General features: G+C 56.6%; 1 long non-coding RNA gene across 1 annotated transcript; it reads left to right on the top strand.

Moving 5' to 3' along the window:
* The first annotated feature begins 2445 nt into the window (after positions 1-2445).
* LOC105863091 (uncharacterized) lies at positions 2446-12845 on the top strand. Its single transcript, XR_001150362.3, has 5 exons — positions 2446-2589; positions 2774-3621; positions 11446-11526; positions 11974-12077; positions 12263-12845. It is a non-coding gene; the product is annotated as an uncharacterized LOC105863091 (long non-coding RNA).
* Positions 12846-14942: the final 2097 nt, after the last annotated feature.

Here is a 14942-nt window from a genome sequence, read left to right as displayed (position 1 = left end):
CCCGGGGGGACACCCCTGGACGACTGAGCTCCCGAGCCAACCTGAGTCGGGAAGCAGCGATGGAGACAACAGGGTAGACCAGGCACAGGGTGCCCCTCCTCAAAGCCCCGGCAGGGCATCTCTGGGGGGGCCCCCTGCCTGCTGGGCGGAATCTGGGCCTCAGAAGGAGAGGGGTGCTCTCTGCTGCCACCGTCCCCTGCGGCTCCTGTGTGGGCTGGCCCAGCGCCCCAGCGGCGAAGAGGATCTGATAAGGCCCTAATAGCCCTTCCCGTCCTCTCCCCAGGGAGCTCCAAGGATGACCTCACCCTGCACCACCTGTGCGCCAAGGAAACGGGGGCCCGGCCTCCGCTCGGGAAGGGGAAGGAGGCTCAGAGGGGACCCCGAAAGTGAAGGGCAGGACCCAGGCCCACGAGACTCCCTGGGCACGGCCACCCCGCCCTGGTCTTGATTAGTGATTGACAGGCAAGCATTCGTTGGACACCGTCTGTGTGGGACTCCCTTTGCTTGGGGACAGTTGAATCAGATGGGGCGGTGCAGTGCACAGAGCTTCCTTTCTGGGGCATTTCTGTAAAGAGCGACGCTCAGTGAGCGTGTTTGGCCAGAGCAGGGCCCCGGGCAGAGACGAGGGTTACGGCCCTGGGCGGTCGGGCAGCGGCCTGGGGGCAGGAGGGCCAGCCCATCGGGAAGCGGCCGCAGGTGAGGGGACAGAGATGGCGTTGTTATAAAGCGGGGCTCCTGAGCTTTTCTGTGTCGTGGGTGCTGCTCAGATTTATGTCTTAAAATAGCATGTAGGACCCTAAGGTACATCGATGGCGCTAAAATACATCTATCAGAATTTACAAAGCGAAGCTGGATGCAGCAGCATCCGAGCCGCTCCCTGAGCATGGTTCATGGCAAGACGGGCGGCGGGGCCTGCCAAGCTCCTCGGCGGGCAAGAGCGCCATTCCCAGGCGGCGGCAACACCTGAGAGGCAACGTGAACATTTCCGAGACTTCACTTTCTGCGACCGCCAGCCCTACTGCGGGTTGCTATTTACATTCAAAAGCAGAAGAAAATTCAAACTTCATTTAGAGGTCAGTGAAAATGAGATGCAATTTTTTGTTCTCCTAATTTTTATTTTCCTCAAGTAAAGACCTTCTGCAGAGACTGCCACGGTCGGGGCAGGAGGAGCCTTGAGAGTGTCATATTCCAGATCCACAGGGCCGCAGGACAGAGAGACAGAGTCACCGATGCTGTAACTATCAAAAGGAGTTTTGTTGTCTAGCTTGAGCTAGGGTCCAAGCCCCCAGAGTGCCAGCACAGTGGCCTCTTCTTCGGGCAGGGACCCTTTTTTGTGTGCTAGTGCCCTTTTATAACCCAGTTGTTTACACGCTGGTTATGCATCCGCCCCCACAGTGATTCTTACTGCATCCTGCCCCTGATAGGCTCCAACCTGTTCCGGGTCCTAGCTGAGAGACTCCGGTTTCCGAGTTCTTTGTCTTTCTCCTCTGCATCCCATAATGTACTCATAATGCCTTGCGGTTAGCAGACAAGCAGTAAACAGAAGCTGGAAGGTGCCCATTGTCCCTATAGCCCAGTATCTTACAAGAGGACCCAGAGCCTAACGCCGAGGGTCGGGGGACAGGGCAGCCCCAACAGAAGCACAGGAGACTGGACCGCTGGCGTGGGGATGGAAGCGAGGGGGCTCCTGAGACCCTTGAGCGCCCTCTGCACTGTCCCAGTGGGGACCCAGGACCCAGATGACCAGCTGGGGACCTGGACGCCCAGTCCGGTACTAGACCGGAGCCAGCCACCGGGGCAGACCTCTGGGTGGATGATCCCGGGACGGCCAGAGCAGTGGATGAGCCAGCAGGTGTTCCCCACAAGAACACATCCTCAGCCAAAGCCCCTCCTGCCCTCCCGCCCCAGCAGGGGCCACACATGCTGAGGACGCCAGAGCCACTCCATCTTGGGAACATTGGCACCTGGCTTCAGAAAACCTTATTCTCCCTGGAGGTGTCCTCCATTGCTGCAGGACTCTGGCACTTGTCATCTGGGCTCACGTTTAAAAGCAAGTGCCCCAGGCAAGGTGGGGCCAGCAGGGCGCCCCCAGCCCTGGAGTCTCTGCTCTGTGTCTCTGTGTCCTTGCACCCCCCACCCCTGCCCGGTGCTGCCCGTAACACCACGTCCCCTGCACAGCATCCCACACACAGGGGGATGCCAGGGTCCCCGGGGTTTGGGGCACCCTTCAGTGCAGGGTCGAGCCCTGGGCCCCCATAGCAATTGTCCCTCCCCCCCACCGCCCTGCAGGCCCCCAGACTCCAGGCTGCAGCTCTCCCCGCGCCCCTCCCCGGCTTGTCTGAGCACCAGGCTCCCGCCTGTCTGGTCTTGCTGGGCGACGGGGGATAAGACGCTTACCTCACAAGGGAGGTGCGGATTAATGACTTACTGTTGCCAAGCGCCCTTGTGGGTCTGCCCAGCCGCGAGGAGGGCCGGCTGCCCGGGGCTCGGGCTCAGCACGTGGCCCCGGACACCACGGGCCGGGCAGGAGCCGGCGCCTGGGGGGTCCCCACCCCGCGGCCAGGGCAGCTTCCAGTGCGAGAGTGCTCGGTGTGGCTCTGAGTTTGGGGCCGTGCCTGGGGGGGACAGGAGGTGGGGGAGCTGCCCTGTGAGGGCAAGGGCGCCCTCCATGGGGGCTCTGGCCTGTCTTGAGTGAAAACCACACGCGCGCGTGGCGGGACGGGGGACCCCCGAGACTGCAGTGGCTGACGAGACCCCGCACTGGCATTCGCAGGAGCCTCGGGTGCTTCTAAGTGGAAGGGAAGTCGTTTCTGCGGGAGAGAAGTGAGGCCTGCCAGACGCCAGGAGGCCTCCCCTCTCCCTGCCCTGCCAAGCGGCACACAGCCCGTCCCCGCAGGCGTGTCCTGGGGCTCCGGCGACAACGGCAGCAGACCGGGGGCTTAAACCACAGAAGTCTATTTCCCACGGCCTGCAGGCTGGACGTCCAGGACCAGGGTGCGGAGGGCCGGTTCCCCTGGGGCCTCTCTCCCCTCGCCTCGCAGACGGCGTGTCCTCCCTGTGTCCTCACAGTGCCGTCCCTCTGTGCGTCTGTGTCCCCAGCTCCTCTTCGTACAAGGACACCAGTCTGAGTGTGTCGGGGCCGCCCTAACAGCCTCATGGCGCCTTCATCGCCTCTCTGAAGGGCCATCTCCAAATGCAGTGACAGTCTTGGGGGCTGGGGCAGGGCTGAGCGTATGGACTTGGGGCAGGGGGCTCGATTCGGGCCCCAGCAGCCCCCAGCATCGCTCCCATTTCCTCCTTCCCCCTGGGGGAGGCCCCCCCTCCGCCAGCATCCTGCCGGCCGGAAGCTGCGGGGCCGGGCGCCCGTGTTCAGAGCGCAACCGGGCAGGGCGCAGGTCCCAGGGCCTCTGCTGTGGCTCCTACAAGCCTCCGTCCATCCTGGGAACGCTCGTCCAGCACATGCCGTGTGCAGGCCCGTGCCGGGCGCTGCGCCCCAGCAGGGAAGGGCCCGTGAATTCTGGGAGTGGCATCTTATATTAATAGCTCCCAGAGCCCCGCCCACGGCCGCGTGTGGGGGTGTCCAGCCGACTCTTGTTGCCTGGTGGTCAGCGCAGGAGGCAGGTGAGTCCCAGCACCAAGAAGAGGCGAGTCACGAAGGCTGGGTGAGGGCTGGGAGCAGTGGCGGGGAACAGGGCTCCTGTCGTGTGCTGGGCCCCGGTCCCCAGGTGCACGGCAGCCACCAGGAACCGCTGGAAGCCAGAGGAAGCTGGGCACCTCTTCCCTGCATGAAGTTCGTGAGCAGGCTGGAGAAAGTGAGAACTGATCACTGCGTGACTAGGAAAACAGACACGTTAAGCGCGAACATGGCAGGGGAGCCTGAGAGAGCCGTCCTCCTGCCCCAGGGGACACGGGGTGGGCCGGGTCGCTCGTGGGACCAGAGGGATTCAGCCAGGAGAAGGGCCGTGCAGAGAGGGAGGGGGTCCGGGAAACCCTCAGGCTAGAGTAGCATCCTGCCGGAGAAGTGGAAGGCGGATTTGGGTGCCTTTTTTCTCTGTCTTTCCTTTTCTTCTTTGATGAAGCCAAGGATAAAAATTGACCTTCAAATGAGAACAGAAGGTCCAGATCATTTGGAACAGTCTGTGTGTGTATGTGTGCGTGTGTGCGTGTGTGCACCCAAAGAAACCAGCACTCATCACGGGGTGCAATGCCTGACTCGGACGTCTTTCTGAGGCCTCCAGGCAGAGAATTCGAAGGCGGGCGTGGGGCCTCCCGCCGCGGTGGGCCGCGGGTGCCCACGGTGGGCCACAGACGGTGACACGACCCAGCGAGACGCAGGAAACGGAGGCTCTGGGTGCAGCTCTGTCCTGACTCTCCGCAGACGGGTCATTCTCTCCACCTGCTTCTCAAAACCACCTTTCCTGTGAGGGTGGGAAGTTATCAAGTCCATCTCCCCAGACTAGGGGAAACCGGGAGGAAGCGGGCCAGGCGTGCGGAGGAGCAGAGACGCCCGAGTGCCCGGCAAGCAAACGGCAAGGCCAAAACAGTCCTGGTGCCGGCCCCGAAGCATGCCCGGCCAGCCCGGGGCAGCCAGCATCCCCTGCCGGCCCAGGGTCCTGCTGAAGGGTCGCCCACGCCGTGCCGAACTCTCGTAGCCGGGTCCCTGCTGCAGAGGGGAGAGTTTTATTGTAATGACAGCCTGGGTTTACAGAGCGCCGGTCTCCGAGAAACGCTCAGTTCTCCTGCCAGATCCTTTCGAGGTTTGGAGAGGAGGCAGGGAGGGATTAATTGGCTATTAGCACTGAGGAAACTGAGGCACGGGCAGGTTTAAAGACTTGCCCAGGGCGTGAAGAGGCTAAAGCCGCAGAATGGAGCTCAGATTTGGGCTTCCGAGTGCTGTATGGTGGTGCATGGCCCGGCTGTAACGTGTATGGAGGCTTCTGAAGCAGGGCGGGAACAGCCTGGCACGAGGAGGCTGGTGGCAGCCGCAGAGCGCCTAAGAAAATGCCTCTGAAGGCCGGGCGCGGTGGCTCACGCCTGTCATCCCAGCACTCTGGGAGGCCGAGGCGGGAGGATCATTCAAGGTCAGGAGTTCGAAATCAGCCTGAGCAAAAGCAAGACCCCATCTCTGCTAAAAATAGAAAGAGAATTAATTGGCCAACTAAAAATACATAGAAAAAATTAGCCGGGCATGGTGGCGCATGCCTGTAGTCCCAGCTACTCGGGAGGCTGAGGCAGAAGGATCGCTTGAGACCAGGAGTTTGAGGTTGCTGTGAGCTAGGCTGATGCCATGGCACTCACTCTAGCCCGGGCAACAGAGTGAGACTCTTTCTCAAAAAAAAATTTAAAAAAAAAAAAAGAAAGAAAGAAAAGAAAAGAAAACGCCTCCGCAGTGTGGATGGGACCCATTCCCTCGGCCAGCCCCGGGAGTCCGAGCCCCCAGGAGTGAGGTCACGCAGGCTGCGTTATGGCCGGTCCCTGCCTGTTCTGGTGTCTTCTCTCTGATCCGGGCCTGCAGTGCCTAAGTATACGTTCTGAAAAGCGGCCGACAGCACCAAGGTATCTAACAAACTCGAGAACGAGAGCGTGTGCACAGCCTGAGTTGGGCTCCACAGAGACAAAGGACGATGGCAGTGAAGAGTCAGCGAGCCCTGGCAGAAGCCCCCTCTGCAGCAGAGCCAGCCGCCCGGCCTCCCCCGGCCACCGTCTAGGGCGAGTGGGCGGCCGCCGCGGAGCCGTGCTGGAGAGGAAAGGGCTCGCCCAGGGCCGGCTGTCCCCAGGCAGGCAGCGCTGGGTGACAGTCCCCTGGCCGAGAGACACGGCTTCGAGCAGACAGACCGGGACCGGATGACCCGAAAATAGGAATGTTGGTGCCAAGGGTTCCAGGAGGGAATGACACACGCAGAGCCCTGGGCCTCAACCCGGCACAGAGCCAGCCTCCAGGAGGGCACGGTTGACCTTCAGGCTCACGCGGACTCCCCGACATGCGGAGAAACTGAGGCTGGGACAGGGTGGCTCCAAACACCCCACTTTTGTCTCTCTCACACACACACCCCAACACACCACACATATACACACATCACACACGCATCACACACACCACACACATCACACACGCACCACACACACCACACATACATACCACACATGCCACACATACATACCACATGCAGCACACACCACACACACATCACACATGCAGCACACACCACACACACACATCACACACGCACCACACACACCACACATACATACCTCATGCACCACACACACCACACAGACATCACACACACCACACATACATACCACATGCACCACACACACCACACATACATACCACATGCACCACACACACCACACAGACATACCTCACGCACCACACACACCACACAGACATCACACACACCACACATACATACCTCACGCACCACACACACCACACAGACATACCACATGCACCACACACACCACACATACATACCTCATGCACCACACACACCACACACACACCACACACCACGCACATCACACACGCATCACACACCACACACATACACACCACACACATCACACACGCATCACACACCACACACATACACACCACACACATCACACACGGATCACACACCACACATACATACCACATGCACCACACAGCCACCACACATGCCACATACACACACATAGGCACGCCACAGGCGTACACATGCACTACATACCACACACAGCACATACACCACACACACCCTACATCACACACACACCTTCAGGGCCTCAGTTTCCCAGCGTCGCAGCGGGCTGGCCGTGGCGGGAGCGGCACTCACTCACGCCCACGCGGCTCTGGGCAGCCAGAGCTCCTGGAGGGGACAGGGCGAGGGGCTGGTGGCTCCGGGCAGGGAGCGAGGACGCTCCCGGGAGAGGCGGGGTCACGGCCGGCGGGAAGGGGCTCCGTGGGCCAAAGACGCACAAAGCAGCTTCAAAGCAAGAAGAGGCCCTGACCCCAGAGTGCCACGAGGCCAGCGCCACACACCTGCCAAAGCCCGCCTGGCCGGGCGCCCCGCCGCGGTTGGGATGCTGGCTTCTTCCTCCGAGAGGGAGCCATTCAAAGGGAAAGCGAGCAACGTTGCGCGTCCTGCACAAGCTAGCCCGCGGAGCGGGGACACAGCCCGCCTGAGATGCGCGTCCTTCCTCGCGGGGTCCACGCTGTCGAAGACAGGATCAGAGAAACCCATTTCACAGTCACGGAGACGCGGGGAGCCTGGGCGACCGTGGATGAGAGGGAGGCCTGGCCGCGCGGTGCTCCGTGCCCGCGTCTCCACCGCGAGACCCCCGCCCCCACCGCGCCAACACACGCGCCGGCGACGCCTCCTGCGCCCGGTTGGGTCTAAAGGCGGACAGCAGTGAGCTGCACCTCTTTTCTCTGTAACTAAAACTTCCCTTTCAAGAACAACACGACGAACTCCGGATAACACAAAATGCTCCCAGATATTGGCAGGGTGCACCCTTCGGTCTCAGTGGGTCTGGCGGGAGGAGCGCTGTGGCCCGGTGGCTGCACCCACCAGCTGTGCCGTGGTCACAGCGTGGTCACAGCGGGGACCAGAAAGATGCAACAAGCCGCTCAGAGGCCACCAGCCGGCAAGGTCAGCGGGAATACCCAGAAAGGACAGGCCGGGTGCAGGGAGATTTGTGCAGGACGCGGAGGCTGAGCAGTGCCGAGGACTTTGTACAGAGAGCTGCACCACGACGGAATCATTAAATACTTTACAGTGTGGCTCTGTTTGTGTCATCTTTTGGCAATGCAATCTCATGTTTGTGATAAACGCTCTGGGCCATGATGAGCTAAAAAAAATTTACATGATGGTCGGGCCCGGTGGCTCACGCCAGTAATCCTAGCACTCTGGGAGGCTGAGGCGGGCGGATTGCTCGAGGTCAGGAGTTCGAAAGCAGCCTGAGCAAGAGCGAGACCCCATCTCTACTATAAATAGAAAGAAATTAATTGGCCAACTAAAAATATATATAGAAAAAATTAGCCGGGCATGGTGGCGCATGCCTGTAGTCCCAGCTACTCGGGAGGCTGAGGCAGCAGGATTGCTTGAGCCCAGGAGTTTGAGGTTGCTGTGAGCTAGGCTGACGCCACGGCACTCACTCTAGCCTGGGCAACAAAGCGAGACTCTGTCTCAAAAAAAAAAAAAATTTACATGAAAGTGCACGATAAATTTAAAAAGGTATTGGATTTCCGTTTCTCAAGAAGGTTGATTCTGAATGTCTAACTTGCACACGATGTTTGTGGAAATTTATCACCCACGTCAAATGCCCTGGCAGCACCAATCACATGAAAAGCATAAGGTACAGATGCGCTAAAGAAACACCAGCGTCTGCCTCTAAAGCCAGTCATTGTTTTAAGACTGCCGAGATACCATGACAGAACCCGTGCAGGCGTGCTTGGCTATTTACTCTGCGAAGCATGACGTTTCGTGTAGATCAAATGTCGATTCCAATTAATTTCATTCCTTTTCAATTTCAAGTTTCTCTTTTGCTTTTACAAGATGAAGTGATAGCTGTTATTATGTTACCTCCGTGAGCAGAAGAATCTCACAAACAGCGAGGTGATGCCGGTTTTTAATATGTGTGTTATCAGATGCTTGAAACAGAAAAGCCAATTAAGTTAATTTGAAAAATGACTTAATTTTTATTCAAATCATTAGGTAAGAGTAAAGGTTTCAACCATGCATTCTGTTGACGACGTAGCATTTGCTGTTTTCAATGTAAGATGCAAATTCAATTAAATATTCAATATCGTTGATATCATTCTTTTTGTCGCAATAATACAAATGGAAATGTGGTGTCACACGGCATCGCGGTAAAAATGCTATTATTAAATTAAGTATGAGGCAGAAATGTGGTTGGAGCTGTTTGTAGTGAACAAGTAACTCATAAGTGAGTCTTAACAAGCTGCAATATGCCTCTAATTGAGATAAAAGTTGCAGATATCAAAACTTACAAATATTTTCTGTGTATATTGAACTCCAAAATTTCTGTAATGACTCTAATAGAGAAGACAAGAAATAATTAATCAGGGTGATATGTACTTTCTCCCTTTGCTGTCGTCCATCATTAGGCAGATTTTAGCAATACATAGCCTTGGAAAAAGGGGTTTGTAAATCCTTCCAAATGACTTAGAATGGTACTAGGTGTGTGTGTGTGTGTGTGTGTGTGTGTGTGTGTGTGTGTGTGTGTGTGTGTGTGTGTGTAACTGAGAGTCTTCTAGATTTGGGTTGCATTTTGTTCCAAATCGGTTGGAAATCTTTAATCAAACTATTCAACAAATAGATAACTAAAAAGTTATTTTGAAACCTTTAGCAAATTGCTGCAATTATTTTTAAAAAGATGCAAACAGAAAGACTATTTAAATCTATCACGGCAAAATAAAGAGAGGAACCGAACAAGCTGCGTGACGCCTGCCCAAATAGTGTAGGAGAATAACTTCGGAATTCTAAAATTGCTTCTTGGAATATCTCAGTTTATGGAACAAATTTTTGATAGTGCTTATATTTCAATTGTATATGTGTATGTTATACATCAGAATGAAATACAATCGCAAAGGCCCGTGATTTGGGGCACATAAATTGGACTAAATATTCAAAAGAATCACACATGAATAAAAAAATATTTGAGATATTTTGCCTTATAAAGACATTTATGAAAGAGAGATTCCCTGGGTAGGAGCTGGAACATAGAACCTGTGCAGATACCTGGGTGAAGCATCAACCTTTCCATTAGCAAAGAAATGAGACTGTCTTCCGCGGATCAGAATGGGTTCAGATCTTGCCTGCGTAGGCTGCTCACTCGTCTGATAACCTCTGGGTCTGCAGAGAAGTTTCCATTTGACTCATCAGCAAATTCAAATTTATTAGCCACAAATGTCTTCTTACAGAAGATTCCAGGCAATTTTATGTGAGAGTAAAAATAATAAGACAATTCTGAAAATAATGCAATCTTCCAAAAAAAAAAAAAAAACGGCACTAACATGGCCTTGAATCAAATACGGCTAAAAGCTGATTAAAAACGTGAATATGTATCAAGAATAATTGAATAATTATTCTGAATAATTATTCAGCTCTAGTTGCCTTTTACCATGCCTCTTCCCCAGCGGGGAGGGGGGACACCCCCAGAACCCAGAGCCTGGGGAGGGGTTGTTCTCCAGAGGAAGATGAGGACTCTCATTTCCCTGTGGCAAAACAACCAAGGTCGACTGCACCCTCTACCAAATGGGGACACAGCTCCCGATTTAAAATAGCGATTTAAAAGATTAAGTAATCACGTTTTTTAAAAAGTCTATTAGATACTAACAGCTCAGTAGCTCAGCAAATGGCAATTATTCTCCCTGCAAGGTCTGACCAAGCGATCGAGGCCAACGGAAACGGTCATTCTTTCTGGATCAAGGACTCTCCCGCTCTGAACATCCCCTCGCCCACTTGCGGACCCACTGCGGGCAGCCCGTCCGGAAGCTGTTCTATAATTGACCGAAATCAACTCGCTGTGCCAACTCCACGCATCACACGTGCCCACGAAGGGGCAGGCCCCACTGGAGAGACAGCGAGGTGGCCAGAGAAGCTGTCCCCGTGCCCCAGGGTGGGCGCGGGCAGGAGGTCGCTGGGGCCCAAAGGGCGGTGGCAAGGCCACAGTCCTGCTTTGGGGGCAGCTTTGGGGACCTGGGCGGAGAATCCAGGCATCAAGCCCATGAGTGCCTGAAGCAACCATGTGAGGACAGGCACAGACAGGTGGGGGCACCCTGGAGGGCCCCCATGGCCTCCCCCTGGGGGCTGAGGCAGCTGGCAAGACTGCCGGGAGCAACGTCCAACCTCAGGGCCAGAAGCCCAGGGCAGCTGTGCTCTGTTCCGCTGGGACGCTGGGCCGTGTCCGTCAGTCTCCCAGAGGGGCTTCCGCACGCCGTGTGTCATAGGATGGCTCGGATCCAATGTCACATGTTCTTCAAAGGAAGATTCCAACACAAACAGATTTTTGGAGTCCTCCAGACCGTGAGGGAGGAGCCACGGGTAGGGGCAGAGCAAAATCCCGCACGCCTGGCCACGGTGGCCCTCTGCTCCGAAGTGGGTGGAAGTAGGCAGGCCACGTTAGCCGTGTGGCGGCTGGCTCACCTTGCTGCTGCAGGTCACCCCCGAGCGGCGTGGCGGGGATGAACAAGCCTCATCCTAGTACAGTCTGGGGACGGGGGTCTGGATGGGAGAGTTCTGGAGTAAGGGGAGTCTGATTTCCTGGCATATCTAAGGAATTCAATAAATATGGATGTTGAGTACAGGAGCGAACGAGTGAAGGGATGAGTAAGTGAGCGGAAAGGAAGGGTGGGGGAGGGCAGGGAGGGCAGGGAGGAGGTCGGGCCACTGGGAGAGATGACCCAGCCGGGCTGACTGAGCACCTCCGTTCCAGGCACCGGGCTGCATATTGCCTTGGGAGGGTCTTGCTCTTAAGCAACCGTGGCCTGTTGGAGCAGAGGAAAAACTTACACACGTAAGTACAATACAAGGTAAAGGACTATAGGTTTCCCAAGAGGAGACAGGGCTAGGGCATTTAAAAAGGAAAGCCCTTGGCCAGACTCAGTGGCTCACACCTGGGAGGCCTAGCACTCTGGGAGGCCAAAGAGGGTGGATCACTCAAGAGCATGAGTTCGAAAACAGCCTGAGCAAGAGTAAGACCCTGTCTCTACTAAAAAATAGAAAGAAATCAATTGGCCAACTAAAAATATATATAGAAAAAGTCAGCCAGGCATGGTCGTGCATGCCTGTAGTCCCAGCTACTCGGGAGGCTGAGGCAGGAGGATCGCTTGAGCCCAGGAGTTTGAGGTTGCTGTGAGCTGGGCTGATGCCACGGCACTCACTCCAGCCTGGGCAACAGAGTGAGACTCTGCCTCAAAAAATAAAATAAAATAAATAAAAAGGAAAACCTTTTGGTATTTAGTAACAGCCAGCATTTGTGGCACATGAACTGGCTCCTGTGACCCTCCAACTGCCCTATCAGTCAGGGTGAAGAGCTGCTCACCTGTTTCAGAAGTGGGGAAACAGGTAAGGAGCCTAGAGTCACACTGCAACTGTGCAGTGGCACCTTTGTCCCCAGCCCGCCCAGCCTCCATCCCTCCCGCCAGGCTGAGCCCCTGGCAGGGACGGGCACACCCAGGCGGGAGAACCCACTGCCTCTGCAAGGTAGACCCCTCGGGGCAGATCCCTAATGGAGGAAATTGATCTTGCAGCGGGGCTTACGGATGGGAAGAACTCGCGCAGTGGCTGACACCTGCCCCAAAGCTTTGACGACATTGAAGTCTAGAAGAAATCACGGACAAGCGCCCCTCTGAGAAACACCAAACGCGTGATGTGAACGCGCTCCTCACCGGCCTCACCTGAGACCCGGCGCTTCTGCAGTTCATGCCCTTTTTCTTTTCCCACTTTCCTCCACGCTGGCGGTGGTCAGCGGGAGGCAGCCGGCCCCACCTCCAGGTGGCAAATTCCAGCAGCAAACGAGACAGGGCACCGCTAAGCCGGTATCCAGGGCAACAGAAGGTAATTGAACCCTGGCCAAGTGCTTGGCTCTGTTGGAATGTGCAGAAGTGAGAACACATCACATACAACAAGTGAGACCCCTGCCAATGACTGTCATTCTCAGGATGCACTGGGCCGCAAGTAGCAGAATGGCACATCCACAGTGCCGTAGACACATGGGGACTGTCTCTCTCCCAGCCCGGGAAGACTGGAGCTGTGTCGCTGCAGGGAGCCTCCACGGTTCCTACAGTCAGAGCCTGCACCTCTGCAGTTCTTGGCGCTCTGCTCAAGGTCACTAATGGGCTGTGCAAAGGTGCAACCAGCCACCTCCTTCCGCCTGAGATGGTGAGCGCTTAGCTTTCCATCCTCCGGGGCAGCAGCAGCAAGGGGGTGAGCACCCAGGGGGCCAGGCTCACGTCTTGGTCCCAAGACGAGCGTGGTCCTGAGCCCGCCCAGGGTGCTGGGAGAGCCGGCCGGCGTACTTTCCTGCATTCCTGCCTCCCCACCTCCCCGCCTGCAGCATCTCTCACACTCGGTCCTGTTGAAACCTGCCCTGGCTGTGAGCGCTGGGTGTTTGCTTCCTCCCTGGGTGTTTGCCAGGTGGAATTATTTATGGGCCTAATGCACACACCGGTGGAGTTCTGACAAAGGCCACTGAAGGGAACAGCCTGTCTGTAACCCCAAAGCTTAGCATGGGGTGAAAAGGCCTTGGACAAGGGCCTGAGGCTCCCTGGGGGTGGGGCAAGGGGAGGGGAGCAGGAAGGACTGCACAGCCGCTTCCCGGGGCAGCCAGAGGTGGCCAGAACAAACCCACTCCTGCCCCCCACCATTCTCCAGGTGCCTTGGGCAGACTGCAGTGACCGGGGCTGAGGACCAGGGACACTGGGTACAAGAGCTAGGCCACATGACTGGGGTCCCCAGCACACAGCCCAGGCCCAGGGTGTAGGAACAAGGGACTCTGGAGGCAGGCCGACCTGGTAGGGCTTATGCCCTGGCGATTCCTGGTGGGGACCAGGATCTTAACCCCTCTGTGCCTCAGTTTCCCCACCTGACCAGTGGGCTTGCTGTGAGGCTTCAGCGCAGCAATCCTGTGTAATAGGTTGCTTGCAAAAACGGCCCCTCCCTGAGCCCACACCCCTTTGCAATGTGGCTTTACAGGACTCTCCCCAGGAGGTGGAGTCTGCCCCACACCCTGGAATCTGGGTGGGCCCGTGACCTGCGGGGGCCAATAGCATGCCCTGCAAGTGACGCCATGCCCTTCCGAGCCTCCCAGCTTCTGCTGGTGGGAAAGCCAAGGCAGGCCCAGAGGAGTTATGTAACGGCCGCTGGCGAGCGCAGAGGCCAGAGGGCTCGGCCCGCCCGACTGTCCGAGGTCAAAGGCCGACCGTGCACTTCCCGCAGAGCAGTGTCCCCGGCAGGGAAGTGGGCTGGCCGGAGATGTGCAGGGACGACGTCACATTCCTGTCTACCAGGGCAGGGTGGTCCATGGGGGACCGAATTCTGGGTCAGGGGAGTGCCCCGTACCGCAGGTGACCTTGGGTTACTAAGTGGGTACCAGCGGCACCTTCCAGTGTGTCCCTTCCAGTTTGCCGGAACAGCCTGACCTTGAACAGTGGCCCAGGGATCCCCCTTTTCCGCCCACGGAAAGAGGCGGCGGGGGCCTGGGACGGCTGGAGTGCGTCTAGGGCTCTTTGCATGTTTGTTTTTAATTTACTTTTGCTCCATGCCTTTCACCGAAGATGTTGTCTTGGGGTCTTTTTGTAGCTGATGGTGTGCGAGTTCCTTTGGGTCCCCTGTAACCGCGTCCCCGTGTGCGAGGAGGAGGAGGGGAGCGGACTGGAAGTGTCTGTCGCAGGTGACAGGAGGAGGGGGCGTCTTGTTCTCTGTCCAGAGACTCTGCTGCCGCCTGCCAGCCTTGAGCTTGGGCATCAGGGTTTGGGGCCACCAGATAGTTCCGTTTTGCTCCTAAAATCAGCCAGCAGCCAACATACTGACGCAAAGACAGAAGGTCTGCAAAGCTGCCGTTGCCAATCTCCTGCTGGTCCTGAACTTTGCAAGAAGGAGTGAGGATAGAACATAAGCAGGAGTGTTCGCCGGCCTGCTCAGCGAGCGGGAGAGCCCAGCTGGAAGCACCAAGGTCTGTGCCCACTGGATTTAGGGTTAGTTAGCCAGAGGCTCCCGAGGGTCTTGGTTCACAGATACTTAGCGCTCTCTTGGCCCCGGATTCAGCGGCCTGCCCATGCTTCTGGGCTGCAGAGGCCCTTTCACACTTCTAGTATTGGGCAAAGAACGCTCTGCAACTGCCCGGAGACAAAAGATGCTTTTGCTCGAGGTCTCTGGCTCCAAGAAGGTAGGCGACCTGCCTTTGGCGTTTAGCACAGTCGTGTGTCTTTA

Source organism: Microcebus murinus, chromosome 1, assembly GCF_040939455.1.
Source record: "Microcebus murinus isolate Inina chromosome 1, M.murinus_Inina_mat1.0, whole genome shotgun sequence".
In the NCBI taxonomy this organism is placed as follows: Eukaryota; Metazoa; Chordata; class Mammalia; order Primates; family Cheirogaleidae; genus Microcebus; species Microcebus murinus.
The sequence above is the reverse complement of the archived record's forward strand: the minus strand, read 5'-3'. Positions and strand labels throughout refer to the sequence as shown.